General features: G+C 41.3%; 2 long non-coding RNA genes across 2 annotated transcripts; one reads left to right on the forward strand and one right to left on the reverse strand.

Annotated features, from left to right (window-relative positions):
* Positions 1-534: 534 nt before the first annotated feature.
* On the reverse strand, positions 535-3,482 carry LOC135779847 (uncharacterized). The gene is made up of 4 exons (XR_010544882.2): positions 3,118-3,482; positions 1,665-1,697; positions 1,393-1,538; positions 535-679 (listed from the first exon to the last, which is right to left on the reverse strand). It is a non-coding gene; the product is annotated as an uncharacterized lncRNA (long non-coding RNA).
* A 10,379-nt stretch (positions 3,483-13,861) lies between these two features.
* LOC135779615 (uncharacterized) lies at positions 13,862-14,450 on the forward strand. The gene is made up of 3 exons (XR_010544833.1): positions 13,862-14,091; positions 14,175-14,238; positions 14,330-14,450. It is a non-coding gene; the product is annotated as an uncharacterized lncRNA (long non-coding RNA).
* Positions 14,451-14,665: the final 215 nt, after the last annotated feature.

Here is a 14,665-nt window from a genome sequence, read left to right on the forward strand (position 1 = left end):
AAACAATGGCACTCATATATGTCACGATATGTCAGTGCAATATGTTTTCAAATTAAGGCATTGCAAAAGTCTGGGACTAGGAAAAGCCCCATCTGTAAAACTGACCCAAATGTTTAAAATAGTTACTATCACAGTAGATTTAGAAGTGCTAAAGCACAAACACTGCATTCCAAAGAGACATGCAAAACAGTAAGTACTATTATTTTTAAAATTGATTTACAAACTGTAAAATATCAATCCTTCAGAAAGTCAGAGCTACAGCAGTTGTATAAACTGTTAATCAAAGATTCAACAAAAACAAAATACAACAACCATTTCCAAAATCAACTCTGAGCAGCAAACTGTTAATGTTTAAATAAGAGAAAACACTTAAAACAGATAACAAAAATGAGCAGCACAGTCTTTCTGATCCTTTCACTGAAAGAAACTGTTCGTTAAAGTTACGGTCAATGCAGTTCCATTAAAATCTTTTGGATTTCCTCAAAAATAAAGCGGAGATCAGGATAGCTCAGGTTTAAGGCATACATCAAAAAACATGGCACGATGTTGCAACACCTTCATGCCTTCCAGGACTATACAAAGATCCTCTTCTTCATCACAAGAAGGATGTTGTTTGAGAGCACAAATCCCAACAGTGGTGTCTTCAAATGACCTCGCTGATGCTGACTTCATCCATGCCCTGTACAAAACAGACAAATGTAGTTAAAGAAACAGAAAAAAGTTACTGTTACAATAAAAGTGTCATTTGAAATTAGTACAATGCAAACAAATATAAATGTAAGTATACAGACCCATGTGCATTGCCACAGCATGTTACAATTGGTTACAAATATATGGGTTACAAAGCAAGGCAGCTGCACTGTCCACTGCTCCAGGTGTGTGTGTGTGTTCACTACACTGAGATGAGTTAAATAAAGAGGCCACATTTCGAGTGTGTGCTACCACACCTGACAATCACAGCAAAAGTGAATTCTCTCATTTTCTCACTCTCATGTTGTTACAGACCTGTATAAATGTCTTTGTTCTGATGAACACGAAGGAAGACATTTATTTTGAGGAATGTTTGCAACCAAACTGTTCATGAGCCCCATTCACTTCAATAGTATTTTTCCTCACTATGGAAGTGAATGGGGCTTATGATTGGTTTGGGTACAAACATTCCTCAAAATATCTTCCTTAGTGTTCATCAGAACAAAGACATTTATAAAGGTTTGTAACAACATGATAGGGAATAAGTGATGAGAATTTTTATTTTTGGGTGAACTACCCCTTTAAATCTTCCCAGGTGTTTTAATGACCCTTGTGCCAAAAGATGTAACTAAAACATACTACATTTTCTGTACTTCCAACAAGGTTTACACATTTTTATGTCTATGAATCTATATTACTTACTTCTGTCATTTGATCATTGATTGTTCTAAGTCTTTTTGCTAGCTGTCCTCCTTTCTGATAGAAGAGTTTCGTCAGGTTTTTGGATTGGAGGTCCAGGTGACACAGGAACATAAGACAGTAGTGATTCTTTTAAATTCAGCATTTATCTGAAAACAAATTAACCAACCATTGTATATTTGAGTACTGCGAGTCAAAGAATAATAATTGTATATTAGTTACAAAAATAAGATTTAGCTCCTAACAGCAGTAAAACAGTGATATGAATTACTTACCAATGCTTTTGAGTGTGTGCAAGGATGATGGACCTATAAGAGGAAAAATTCAGAGGTGAAATCAACACATAAACTCAAATGATGAAGGTCACACATACACGTAAGGGATAATGTAGAGGCAGCCGGTAGTTATTGGGAAATAAGCCCCGACAGTGTGATCAGGACCCGACGCGAAGCGGAGGGTCTTGTATCACACTGAAGGGGCTTATTTCCCAATAACTACCGGCTGCCTCTACATTATCCCGCTTATTACACGGCTACTTGCCACATAAGAAAAAAAACTGGACATGAATATGAATTTGAAACATTTTATTGGCATATTTGTTTTAAATTAACATTTTTATCCTTCCGCGAAACTTTGCACAGATGCATAAAATGATCGTAATACCTTATTAAAATCCTCTGCTTCATACTTGTCTGTCTCCATTTTTTCCTCTTTAACCAGTCTTTGAGAAGTTTTAATGCCCATTCTGTATTTTTTTTGTGTGTTGGCTTCGTAGCTGTCATGCTCTATTTTGTCAAGTTCAGTGTCAGTAAGCTCTCTGTGTCTTGTCGTGGTTGTCGAGTGTTTGTCACAAGATGGCGCCAAACAGACAGTAATCTTTATTGATCTTTATTGGCGCGGAGCGATTTTACTGGTACAAGTAGTCCGGCTATGCGTTATTATTTTGGAGCGGTTATTATTTGAAAAGAACGAACCTGCAAATGTCTCAACTGACCAATCAGAATCAAGCATTCCAGAGAGCCGTGTAATAAAGAGCAATAATGAAATAAGTATTAACGTTATATCAGTCATACAAAATTTTGACAAAATGAGACCTTAAAACAACAAGGTTCTCTTCTGAAAACGTCAGCTTTAAGGCGTGGCACTATAAAGCATTTTTTTTTTCAGTTAATATACCAGAAGTCACGCGAGACATTTAAAAAAGCTTTTTCTAATAGAATCAAGTGTTGCTCGTGGCGTACGTTAGTGAAGTCACGAATAACTGACGCGGGTCTGTTCATCTGATTAAGCAGACAGTTTGTTTCATACGCAATGTCATTATTAATGTAGTCAATTGATATCATCTGGTAAATTACTTACATGGATAACGTTACTCTGGACAGAATAACGTTTGGTTAACCGTTAGCGTTTTATTTGTCCTGAACCGTTTCCATAGAACAACTGAGTAAAAAGTGCCTCAAAAGTCAACTCAAATCTGTCAGTTTTCAACTCGGATAAAACTACCAAACGTGAAATAACGTTATACAGCTGACATTTTTAAAACGCTGTTTTTCTTTATGAGCCTTACACTTACTGACTGACTGACTGTAACGTTCACTTACTCCACCAACATCCTCCAAACTCATTTTTACTACAAGTCATTGCAATGGCTACATATTGTAAAAAAACTGTCTATCTAGTGAAGATGTATCACGTATAAAGTGAACATAAATAAATAATAGAACTTACTTTAATAACGTGGTGTCCGTCTGAGAGAGTTCTTCTGACTGACTGCTGCTGAGTCTTCATTTTGGCGCCCAAAACAAACGATGTTTATTCTTCTTTTATGGCGATTGACGTCCTTTTTATTGAGCGTTACTGCCACCTTCTGCTCAGGAGGTGCCATTTTGTGTGCAAACTCAATTTTATTGCTTTAAGTATTCAATTCAATCAATTTTAATCAATGTGAGAATAATGTGTTCATTTTACATTCAAACAAAACATTTTCATCCTAATCAATTAAATTATGTTTACACAAGGAATATAAATATTTTGTGTTGCATATACATGTTTATTTTATTTAAATTCAAAGACCCACCAAGTCCATTTTTTTCAGTGTACAGACTGCAAACATTTTTTAAACAGCTATATTTACCCGAACCCATTCGAAGCATTGACAACAACACCATTATATTGTAACACTATAAGCTTATTATATTTGTAAATAACCTCAGTTATCTCTTGGATTCAAACATTATAACTGTATTAATGCTGTATGTTATTCTAGCTTTATTTAATTGTTTTGCCCTTTTGGTTTAAACTATTCACTGCACATCAAACCGGAACCAACACTACACATCTCAATGTGAGAAGCTCATCATTATGTGACAGTCAGTGTGTCTGTACAAAGGTTTCAGATCCTAACGGCATTTGAATCATCAAACCTTAAATAACACAAAAAAATAAATAAATGTGTGACAGATGAATACACACAGATTGATTTTTTACAATACTGGATCACGTTTTATTGTATTTGGAACGCTTGTAGCAGAACAACAATGTACGCTTGTATTGCATCACTGTAATGCATAAATTAAAGAGGCAGAATTAAAGGGGAAGTAATTCCCAAACAACAGGGAACAAAACAATACACATATATTGTGGTGGCCATGAGGAAGCATGTCACCTTCAGCACCATGGAGAGTACCATCAGTGCCACCCAGAGGTGTTCAGGACCAAGGATAGCTCCTCTAACACAGGTGTGCAGTTTCCCCTCTGACAGGGAGCTTCAGCTGCAGGCACTTGGGCTCAATCAACAGCCACATAAACGAGAACACAGAGGCCACAGAAGAAAAAAAAACAGGAAAATGTCTAGTGAACTCTGATTGGTCAGATGACCTACTCAACTGTAATTGGTCAACTGGGTTCCACGTGTGTTTGAAAGGTTAAACCCCTGACTAGGCGTAGGTTTTCCGGTCCGTGAGAATCACAGACATAAACGTAAAGAAACAGTTCTGTTTCTCTACAAACGATGGTGTCGTACTGCCTTACAAGTTTGACCTCGTTTTAGAGAGTTCAGACGGCCGTTACGGTATAAACAATGTCCGTCAATGAACGCAATTGCATTTAGGTGTCTTTAACTTCAACTCGAACGAAGACGAAAATGTGTTGCAAAGACATTCAAAAGGTAATAATAATGTACTACATTACTCCGCAAACTATATGGAAACACTATGTAGCTCATAGAAAATGTTCATTGAAATGATGATAAAACTATTTCATTTGTTTTACATTATTTTACTATAGTAAACTTTATTATGAAAGACTGCTTACTTATAAGTGCTATGTTATTACTTATTAGGTTTTAAGGAAAATGCAACAGGTTCCAGGGCCTCTTACCTGCGTGGTGATTCATCATCCAGGTTTTGCACACATTGTCTGAATGCCTACACACAAAACATATATATAATTGTACAGACTATGGGCCTTTGAGGCGGCACAGGACACTAGAGGAGTAAGTTGTTATATGTTTTATTACATTTTTAAACTAATAACACTAAAGTAGCATTATAATAACAAAGTACCCAAAAGATGCAACTTAAAAAAACTTTTGACTGAGTGCTATATTTTCTTTATTACAAATATATATTTAAATGTTGAACAATATACAAATAAACATACTTTAGTAACCATATTGTGTTTTCTTAAAAATTGTTCAATTCACTTCTTACAGATATCTATACAGATAAATGGCATATCGAAGCTTTGTCAGCTGGTGCTATCTAAGATGACACTATAGCAGTGTTTCTTAACCCTGGTCCTCAAGCACCCCCTTCCAGAATGTTTTAGATGTCTCCTTAATTAACACACCTGATTTTAATTATTAGCTTGTTAGGGATACATTTTGGAGGGGGGCTGATGAGTTAGTTCAGGTGTTTTAAATTGGGAGACATCTAAAACTTTCTGGAAGGGGGTCCTTGAGGACCAGGGTTGAGAAACACTGCACTATAGGATCCTGTCGTGTGTTGTTCTCCAGATACGCTTGGAGTTTCCTGATCAGACTGGTCAGTATGTTGGCTTCCGACGACCCCTACACTGAAGCGCATGAGATGGCATGCAATCACGTCCTCCTTTCAAGGTCTCTCAAACTGTGATGCCAGCTTCATTGGAATCGGGATTTCCTTCAGCTTTTCAAAAAGTGGAACTGGGTCCTCAAATACCTCATCAAACAAAATATTGCAGTCAATAAATCTTTTGTTTTGGTCATTTTTTCCCTGCTTCATACATTAAGTTTTTTTTAAGTATTTTTGAATTTATGAATATATTTTAAATAAAAATATTACTGCTTACAGTATGTTGCTTGTGTTTTTACTTGCCTTGCAATGTATTTCCCCCTTTTAGACTTTGGGAACATAACCTTGTACTTTCCCTCTCCTGCTTATGTTACTGCTTACTGACAGTCTGCGGTAACACTTTATTTCGATAGTCCACTTTAGACATTTTACTAATTATAAGTAACTTTGCAACTACTTATCAACTACCAATCTTTAGAGAATTAGTAGACTGTCTGCTTAATATCTACTAACAATTTATTGTGATGATATCTCAACAGATATTCAACTGACTATAAGTATCTTTGCAGGTGCATGTCAACTTATTCCACTAACCCAAACCTCTTCCCTAACCCCAACCCTTACAGTCTACTTATACTCTAATGACAGTTAGTTGACGTATAGTTGCAAATTATTAAAAGTTAGTTGACATGTAGTTGCAAAGTTGTTTATAGTTAGTAGAATGTCTAAAGTGGACTATCAAAATAAAGTGTAACCCAGTCTGCATTTTCATTGTAGTGGATGGCTGCAAGGTACAACCTGTAAAAAGAGAAACAAGCAATATATTTATTGTAAATATAAATAATACTTTACTTAATACAATTACTTAAATACCTTCACAGCACTCTAATAAATGGGAAAACCACACTTTTTTGCTGCAAATCTGAGAATCAGGCTATGGAATGTGTCCACTGATGATGGTGATGGAAACATATTGAAACAAGGCTACTGCCTGGGTTCCTAAAATTGTGCAGAGGAAAAAAAACTTTGTCATCATCAGTTATACATTAAAGACTGTTAGTGGTATCACTAGCTAAATACCTCAAATATACCTTTGTTCCTCATATGCCAGTCTGACTGCTTGTACTGTGTGCCCACTGATGTTGCATGTTTGGCATTTTACATCACGTCTACTAGTGCCTACAGTGTAGAAGGGGGTGTCCGGCTGCGATTCTAGGAAACAGACAAATAAAACAAACATGTAATCAGTCAAAAAGACACATTATAACAATAGGGTACAACGACTATTCATTACAACGTATTACATGCCCCAACATTAGCAACACACATGACATGTTTACTTTGTTTCAAAATCTAAGAAAGCTTCAAGTAAATTCAACAGTAAAATACATATAACGTTAAACAAATCATCTGTACTTAGAGTTTCTTGAGTTTGATCATGAGAACAAACTTTACCGGTAACACTTACTTACTTACTGCTCTTAACGCCGAAGGCGCATAGGGCAGCAACAAAATCTTTCCACTTTTGTCGGTCTTGGGCCAGAGTGCCTATCGTTCCCCAAGTGTGGTGGTGGTCTTTCAGTTCTTGTTCCACCATTCGTCGCCAGGTGACTTTTGGCCTTCCTCTTTTTCTCCTTCCATCTGGTGTCCAATGTAGGGCTGTTTTAATTATGGAACCATCCTCTTTTCGAAGCACATGCCCAATCCATTGCCAGCGTCTTTTCATAATAATTGTGGGCATGTTCTCTTGATTACAGCGGGACAGTAGGTCTTCGTTAGAAATTTTGTTTGGCCAGAAAATCTTTAGTATTTTCCTGAGGCTCTTGGTGTGGAATGTGGACAGCTTTGTAAGGTCTTGTTGCGTCATTCGCCAGCATTCTGCTCCATATAGGAGCACTGGTATAATGCAGCTGTTGTAGAGTTTTAGTTTAGTTTTCACGCTGTACTGTGAGGACCTCCAAATGTTGCTCATGCTGATAAAGGCACTTCTTGCTTTATTCAATCTGTTCTGAATGTCCTTCTTACTACCACCATCTGGTGTGATGATGCTACCAAGATACACAAAGCTTTCAGTAAAAGTTATCTCGTCATTATTGATCTTGATGGGAGCTTGTGTAGTGGTGTTTATAGTCATCACCTCTGATTTCTTTTGGTTGATCTTTAAACCAACTTGGGAACTGTACTGGTTTAACTTATTGGTTTTGTCCTGCATATGTTGATGGGTGTGGGAGATTAGTGCCAAATCATCCGCAAAGTCCAAATCTTCAAGTGTGTAGAAGAGCGTCCATCTGATGCCGGTATGTCCTGTCTCTGTTGAGCGTCGCATCACCCAGTCAATGACAAGATTGAAGAGTAATGCAGACATCACACAGCCTTGTCGGACACCGGTCGTTACCTCAAACCAAATGTCGCTTCCACCCACACAACAGCTGTAGTTTTTGTAGAAGCTTTTAATGAGCTTCACCAGGTGTTTTGGGATTCCGTAAGCCCTCAATATGTGCCACAAGCTATCTCTGTGTACACTATCAAATGCTTTCTCAAAATCTATAAAGTTCACATGGAGTTGTCTTTGCCATTCTGCACTCTGTTCGATGATGTTCCGCAAAGCAAATATCTGTTCTATACAACTCCTGCCTTTTCTAAATCCTGCCTGCTCCTTTCTCAATGTTGAGTCAACTGCAGAAGACAATCTGCTTATGATCTTGCTGGGGATTGACAAAAGGGTAATACCGCGCCAGTTATTACAGTCGCTTAGGTTGCCCTTCTTTGGAATCTTGATAATCACCCCTTTGGTCCATTCCTCGGGTACACAGGCTTCTCTCCAAATTGTTCTAAAAAGTGGTTCCAATATTTCAGCTGCTGTCTCTGGATCTGTCTTGAATAATTCTGCATTTAAGTTATCAAGTCCTGGGGCTTTATTGTTCTTCAGCTTCTTAATAGCTGCTACAATTTCTTCTTTGGTAGGTAGTTCGATGCTGATATCTAGGTCTATCTCTCCTTCTGGAATATCAGCGTTTTCCTCTGGTGATTTTCTGTTCAGTACTTCTTTAAAATGTTCAGCCCATCTTGCATCTTGTTCTGCTTCAGTTGTAAGAAGCTTTCCTTCTTTGTCTCTGATTGGTGGGCTGACTGTAGAATGGTATTTGCCGCAGATCTGCTTGGAAATTCTGTGTAGCATGCTTTGTTCTCCTCTGGCTGCAGCTATTTCAGCCCCTCTTGCGAGTTCTTCAACAAAAGCACGGCGGTCAGCACGTACCATTCTCTTCACTGTTTTGTTGGTCTCCTTGTATTTCTGCTTATATTTTTCCTGCAGTCTTTCTGATTGAGAGCTGAGTGTTTGGTTCTTCAGCTTGCGTCTTTCATCTATTACTTTCCAGGTGTTTGGCTTGATCCATTCTTTTGATATCTTCTTCTCTCTGTATCCCAAATATTCCTCTGCACTCTGTTGGTAAGCAGTCTTGATGTTATTGAAGGCTTCATTGATGTTAGCTGGATTTATTTCCGTATTTAAATCCTGTAGCGCTTGGATCCTGTTCCTTACTTGTGTAACAAAACAGTGTTTTAAGCGAGGGTCATTCAGCTTCTGAGGGTCGAATTTCCGTTGTACGTGTGTCTTGTTCTGGGCTTTCCGAAGCTTTAGTCTAACCATTGCTGTTACGAGTTGATGATCCTTTCCAACATCAGCCCCTCGCTTTACTCTCACATCCAGCAGTTATCTTCTCCACATTCCATTTATAAGCAGGTGATCAATCTGATTCTTGTCTCTGTTGTTGGGCGAGTACCAAGTCAGTTTGTGGATGTCACGGTGTGGAAACAAGGTGCTGCCAACAACCAAGTTATTGGTGACGCATAACTCTATTAGCCTTTCTCCGTTCTCATTCATCGTCCCACATCCATGTTTTCCTATTGCACGCTCGCAGTTAGAGTTGTCGTTCCCAACCTTTGCATTCAGGTCACCCATGATGATCAACATATCGTGCCTTGGTGTTGCCTTAATTCCTGCCTCTAACTGTTCATAAAAGAGGTCTTTTACTTCATCATCACTGTCATTAGTTGGACTGTAGCATTGGATGATAGTTAAATTCACGTGTTTTCCTTTTATTCTAACTCTCATAAGTCTGCTGTTAAGAGGTTTTCATTCTATCAGATTCTTTTCTACTCCTTTTCTCAAAATGATGGCAACACCTTCTTCGTGATTATTGTCTTCTCTTCCTGAGTATAGGACTGTCTCTGTCGTTGATGTCACCACTCTTCCTGATCCAGTCCACCTACTCTCGCTTATGCCTAAAATATGAAGATTGTAACGCCGCATTTCTGCTGTTACTTGCGCCATTTTACCTGTTTGATACATTGTACGAACATTCCAAAAACCTATCCTTGTCTTAGTTTTGGTGTTCAAGACCTCCATCTTCCTGTCAGTGGCTTCCTCAACAAGGCTTTCACCACTGTTATTCATACAAATCCCCTGAGGTGATTCTAGAGGCCCGTTACACCTGATTGTGGATTATGATTTTGTTGCTGTTTCCGTAACCAAGAAGTGTTTTCTAGGACAGAGTGGTTAGCCCTGTGCCAAACCCCCAACCTGGAGGACCAGGGACCACGCTTTGTCTGGTCACTACCCTTCTACCTGTCTGGCTTGGGAGACCCTACCAGGAGCACGAGGCTCCAGCCAGCATAGCTATCCAGGTCACTGAGACACGCAAGCCCCCCAACCACATCAAGGTGGTGGTCCGTTGGAAGGTTTACCGGTAACAGTTTAGCTGGTAACTTAGCAAGTTTGTAAACGCGTCTAAATCAACATCTAAAAACTAATTAAAACAACAATAACAACTGATAGTCTGCATAATTTAACATACATGTGAGTAAATTTGGTACATGGTTTATGAAATACAATATTACAACACAAAAAAAATTGCTTGTGTCACAAGCCAGGGGCTGGCTGCTAGTGGTAAAGCCACGCCCCTTCTCAACTTCCACCTCGAGGAGGTCCCCAAAACCAACCCAATGACCAGACAACAACGAGGACAGGTAAGTATAAAACAATCTTTATTAAATATTTAAAATGTACTGGGAATTGGGGAAAGGGGAATTAAAACTAATGTCAGGCTCTGCCCTCCAGGGGGCCACGGCCGAATGAGTGACAGAGGGTGGGGGGTTGCGTCGAGGAACAGGCTCCCGCCTCTGGTTCCTTCTGCCCGTGGCGCACTCCTCTTCCTTCCTGGAGGCAGAACAAATTACAATCAGTGTTGGTATTGACTTTTTCCTGTCCGTGTACCTGGATGTAGCTCACGGCGCTTCGCCGCCTATCTCACACAGCTCCTCGTTTGTCGACTCACTCTCCCCTCCTGTTCTCTCTCTCTCCACAGACTACAGCTGGGACACGAGGACACAGTGGATCAATCTCAAAAAGGGTTCTCTCACCTCTTCACCGACTGCAGCTTCTTGGTAAGTATGGGTTTCCTTCACAACTCGTTTCTCTAGCGCTCACACTGGTTCTCTCTATTCTTCCACAGACGACAGCTGGGGCACAAAGGCACAGTGAATCGATTTCCAATGGTTCTCTCACCTCGTCGCTGACTACAGCTTCTGGTACGTATGGTTTCCCTTCACAGCTCGCTTCCTTAGTGCTCACGCTTGTTCTCTCTCTTCCTCCACAGACGACAGCTGGGACACACAGGCACAGTGAATCGACTTCAATGGTTCTCTCACCTCTTCGCTGACTACAGCTTGTTGGTAAGTATGGCTTTCCTCCACAGCTCGTTTCCTCAGCGCTCGCGCTTATACTCTCTCTTCCTCCACAGACGACAGCTGGGACACACAGGGACACAGTGAATCGATTTCAATTGGTTCTCTCACCTCTTCGCTGACTACAGCTTCTGGGTAGGTATGGTTCTCTTCACAGCTCGGTATCTTAGCGTTCACACTGGCTCTCTCTCTCTCCACAGACGACAGCTGGGACACACAGGGACACAGTGAATCGATTTCAATTGGTTCTCTCACCTCTTCGCTGACTACAGCTTCTGGGTAGGTATGGGTCTCTTCACAGCTCTCACAACACACTCCTCGTCCCTGCTGATCAGCAGACTTAACAGGTTATGCTGTACTTTACAGGGTGGCGGACTTACGATAGCTGGTTTACACAATGCGTCACTGGACAGTGGTTTCTATATGACGCCGGGGACCAAACCCTCTCGGCGAGCTCGTTGGTCTACAGAGGGGCGAGAACGTCACGCCGTCACACCGGGTCGAGCGCTGCCCTTTCCTCGATACCCGTTGGGCAATCGAAAACTGGACCGGGGCGCCCCTTCGTAGAGACCTCGGGGCGGCGGATCTCCTTCGCCTCTAGCTCTGCGATGATGAAAATACACAGGTAAGGTAGCAATATTATCTGTAATACTCACACACCGCCAATTGCACAGTTCTTCACCGCCACTCCTAAACACAAGTCCGCCAAGCGTTTGGCTGCGACAATACTACAGGATGCCACTCCGTGATTTTAAGACTGAAACACACTCACAGCATAATCATTTACAGGTTTGCTCTAGAACCGCTTTCCTCTTCAGCGCCCCGAGACGAGTGACTGGAGGCGGGGTTACGTCTGACAAGACACAGCAATCTCACTGCAATCCACAGCATTACACAGCACCACTTCAAAGTGAAAATTTCTACATCCAAAGACTCACCCACCACGCTCAGTGCACACAATAGACGCCCGTCTTCCTTCACTTCGCTCTGGGCGAGAATACGGAGATGGTAACACGGCCTAGTGTTTGTTTTCGTCACTGTAGCTGTTTCAACACAAGGACCCTTCGGCTCACCCACCACGCTGACTCAGGGGTAGGGCCACCCACTCTCTCTTGGAAACACTCAAAAAGATATACAGATCAAGTACATGCAATTCACTTCCATAAATGGATTCTATTACTCACGACTACTGCACTTTCTTCGTCCCACGTTCCCCTATGTTGATTTCATACTGCAGTGACTCCAGATACATAGGCAGGACGGTTTCCAGTCGCCAACACCACTTTTCCACAGATGTATACTCACAATGGTACGTTTCTTCTTCCTTTGTTTCTCTCATCCAATGTCAACATCCGTTTACTCTTCAACCTATAAGGTTTTCGGTACCTCCATCAACATACGTCCACGATACAAGACGAGAGAGAGAGCAAGTACAGCGATCCAATAAGCGCAACAGGCGAGCCCAACTCAGCGCTACAATACACTCCAACAACAGGAACAACAATGAACTCGGTGCAGTGTCCCTTTAACTCTCTCACAGCTCCGTCCTCTTTCGCCTCTCTCGGCTGCCGTACTCTCTCCTCTCGCTCTAAGCGCTCTGTGGATCAACGGCGCCCTCCGGCTCCTCCGAGGACGGAGCGTGTGGTTTGGGTCTGCCCTAGGCAGTAGTGGAGCTCGTGCCCGAAACAACAACTCCCGTTTGGGCTTTCCTTGGACCTTTTATGGGTCTTGTCCCTCTTCTCTCCTCCAATCGCGAGTTGCCCGCTTAATTTGTACCACCTGTTGCTCCTCTGCCCGTGATCTGTGTTGCCAGGGAGACCAGGAAGTGAAGGGTGCGTTAAAAAATCTGCCCGGGCGGAACCTCTCCTCTCCATTTTTGGTTCCGCCCTAAGTCACCTTGTGACACTTGCAAGTTCGCTCTACAAGCACATAACGTTAAGCTCCAGTAACTTAAAAGGTAAACAGTAAACATGAATACTTACAGCCAGTGACCCAGAAGTGTACGGTGATCCAACTTTCAGGAGGAGACGTTGCGCAAATCCAGCTTCAAATTCGTTATGGTTCATGAAGCAGTCATTGTAAAAATGCTGTGAAAATATAAACAACTTCTGACTGGTTTGTGCCGGAACCGTATTAAACATAAATTCTAACCACTGTTTCCTGATGTACATCACACAAACTGCCCTTCACTGGACACCAGATGGCAAACGTAAAAGAGGCCGACTCAAGAATACCTGGTGCAGGAGAGTGGAGGGAGAGCTGGAGAGCCTAAATTACACCTGGGGCTCTATAAAGTCACTGGCCCAAAACAGACAAGAGTGGAAATCCTTTGTTGCTGCCCTACATGGCAAACAGGCATAATGGGCAGTAAGTAGGTAAGTTTCCTGATGTCCTCTGTGGAAGGCTATAAAGTGCTATTTTGCCCTCGCATCTAAAGAAACAGCATCTACTCAACATTCTACCCATCTACTCACATCTACTCACACTCGAAACAGGGACACCCAATCACTGCCACTGATTCCCTTCAGCACTATCACCCCCATTTTTGAGGGCGTACCTAAGTGTAATGGGGTGAGCTTAGAGGGGCGTGTCAGTTGACTTTGTGATGGAGCCGGACGGAAGTTGAGCGCACGGACCCTTTAAAAGTGGGGAACATTCCTTTCTTCAGGTTCTCTCTGTTTTGGGAAACTGGCTGTAGTGGAGGTGTGTAACGACTCCCTTACCTGTGTAAGCACGAGGTTTATACCTTTTTCGGACCTCTCTTAGTCGCGCTGAACACCAAGGTAGTTCCCGCATCAAACTTTTATTTCATCTGCGTGACATTGTCCGCTATTGTGCATCAGAGGAACGCTGATTTTTTGCGCTGTGCGTGGGCCTGTGGGTACTTCCAAATCATTTACAGTCGGTATGTATCGAATCAATTGGTAGTGTTAGTTTACTGATTGTTTTCATAAAAAGCGGGTATTTTATGGAGGCTCGTTTATTTAGTGTGATCCAGATTTATGAATGGTGCGTTGACATTGCTGGGGGGCCTGATCAAGGTGCGCTACAGGTATGTGGTGTTATTATTTTATGAATATTAAGTTTCAGTGTTATTTTAGTTAGTAAAAAAATATAAGGTTGATGGCGAACTTGTGTTATAGAGGGCTGCTGTTTCGCTGCTGTGGAATTTACAGTCGTTGGACATTCCTGTTGATGCCCTCAATCTTCTGACGTTTCATCCTGTGTGTGTGTGCGTGCGTGTGTGTGTGTGTGTGTGTGTGTGTGTGTGTGTGTGTGTGTGTGTGTGTGTGTGTGTGTGGGTGTGTGTGTTTAGCAATGATGTGTGACTGCGTGGAGTATTAGGTTTAGCTGTTAAATTGTGTATTGGTGTTTTGTTTGTTTAACCCCATATGTGTATTTTGAGAGGTCACACGGGTATTAGACCATTTATTATTCTGTACATCTGACTCATATAAGTGACCTGGGGAATTTGTATT

This window comes from Paramisgurnus dabryanus, chromosome 10 (genome assembly GCF_030506205.2).
Source record: "Paramisgurnus dabryanus chromosome 10, PD_genome_1.1, whole genome shotgun sequence".
NCBI lineage: Eukaryota > Metazoa > Chordata > Actinopteri > Cypriniformes > Cobitidae > Paramisgurnus > Paramisgurnus dabryanus.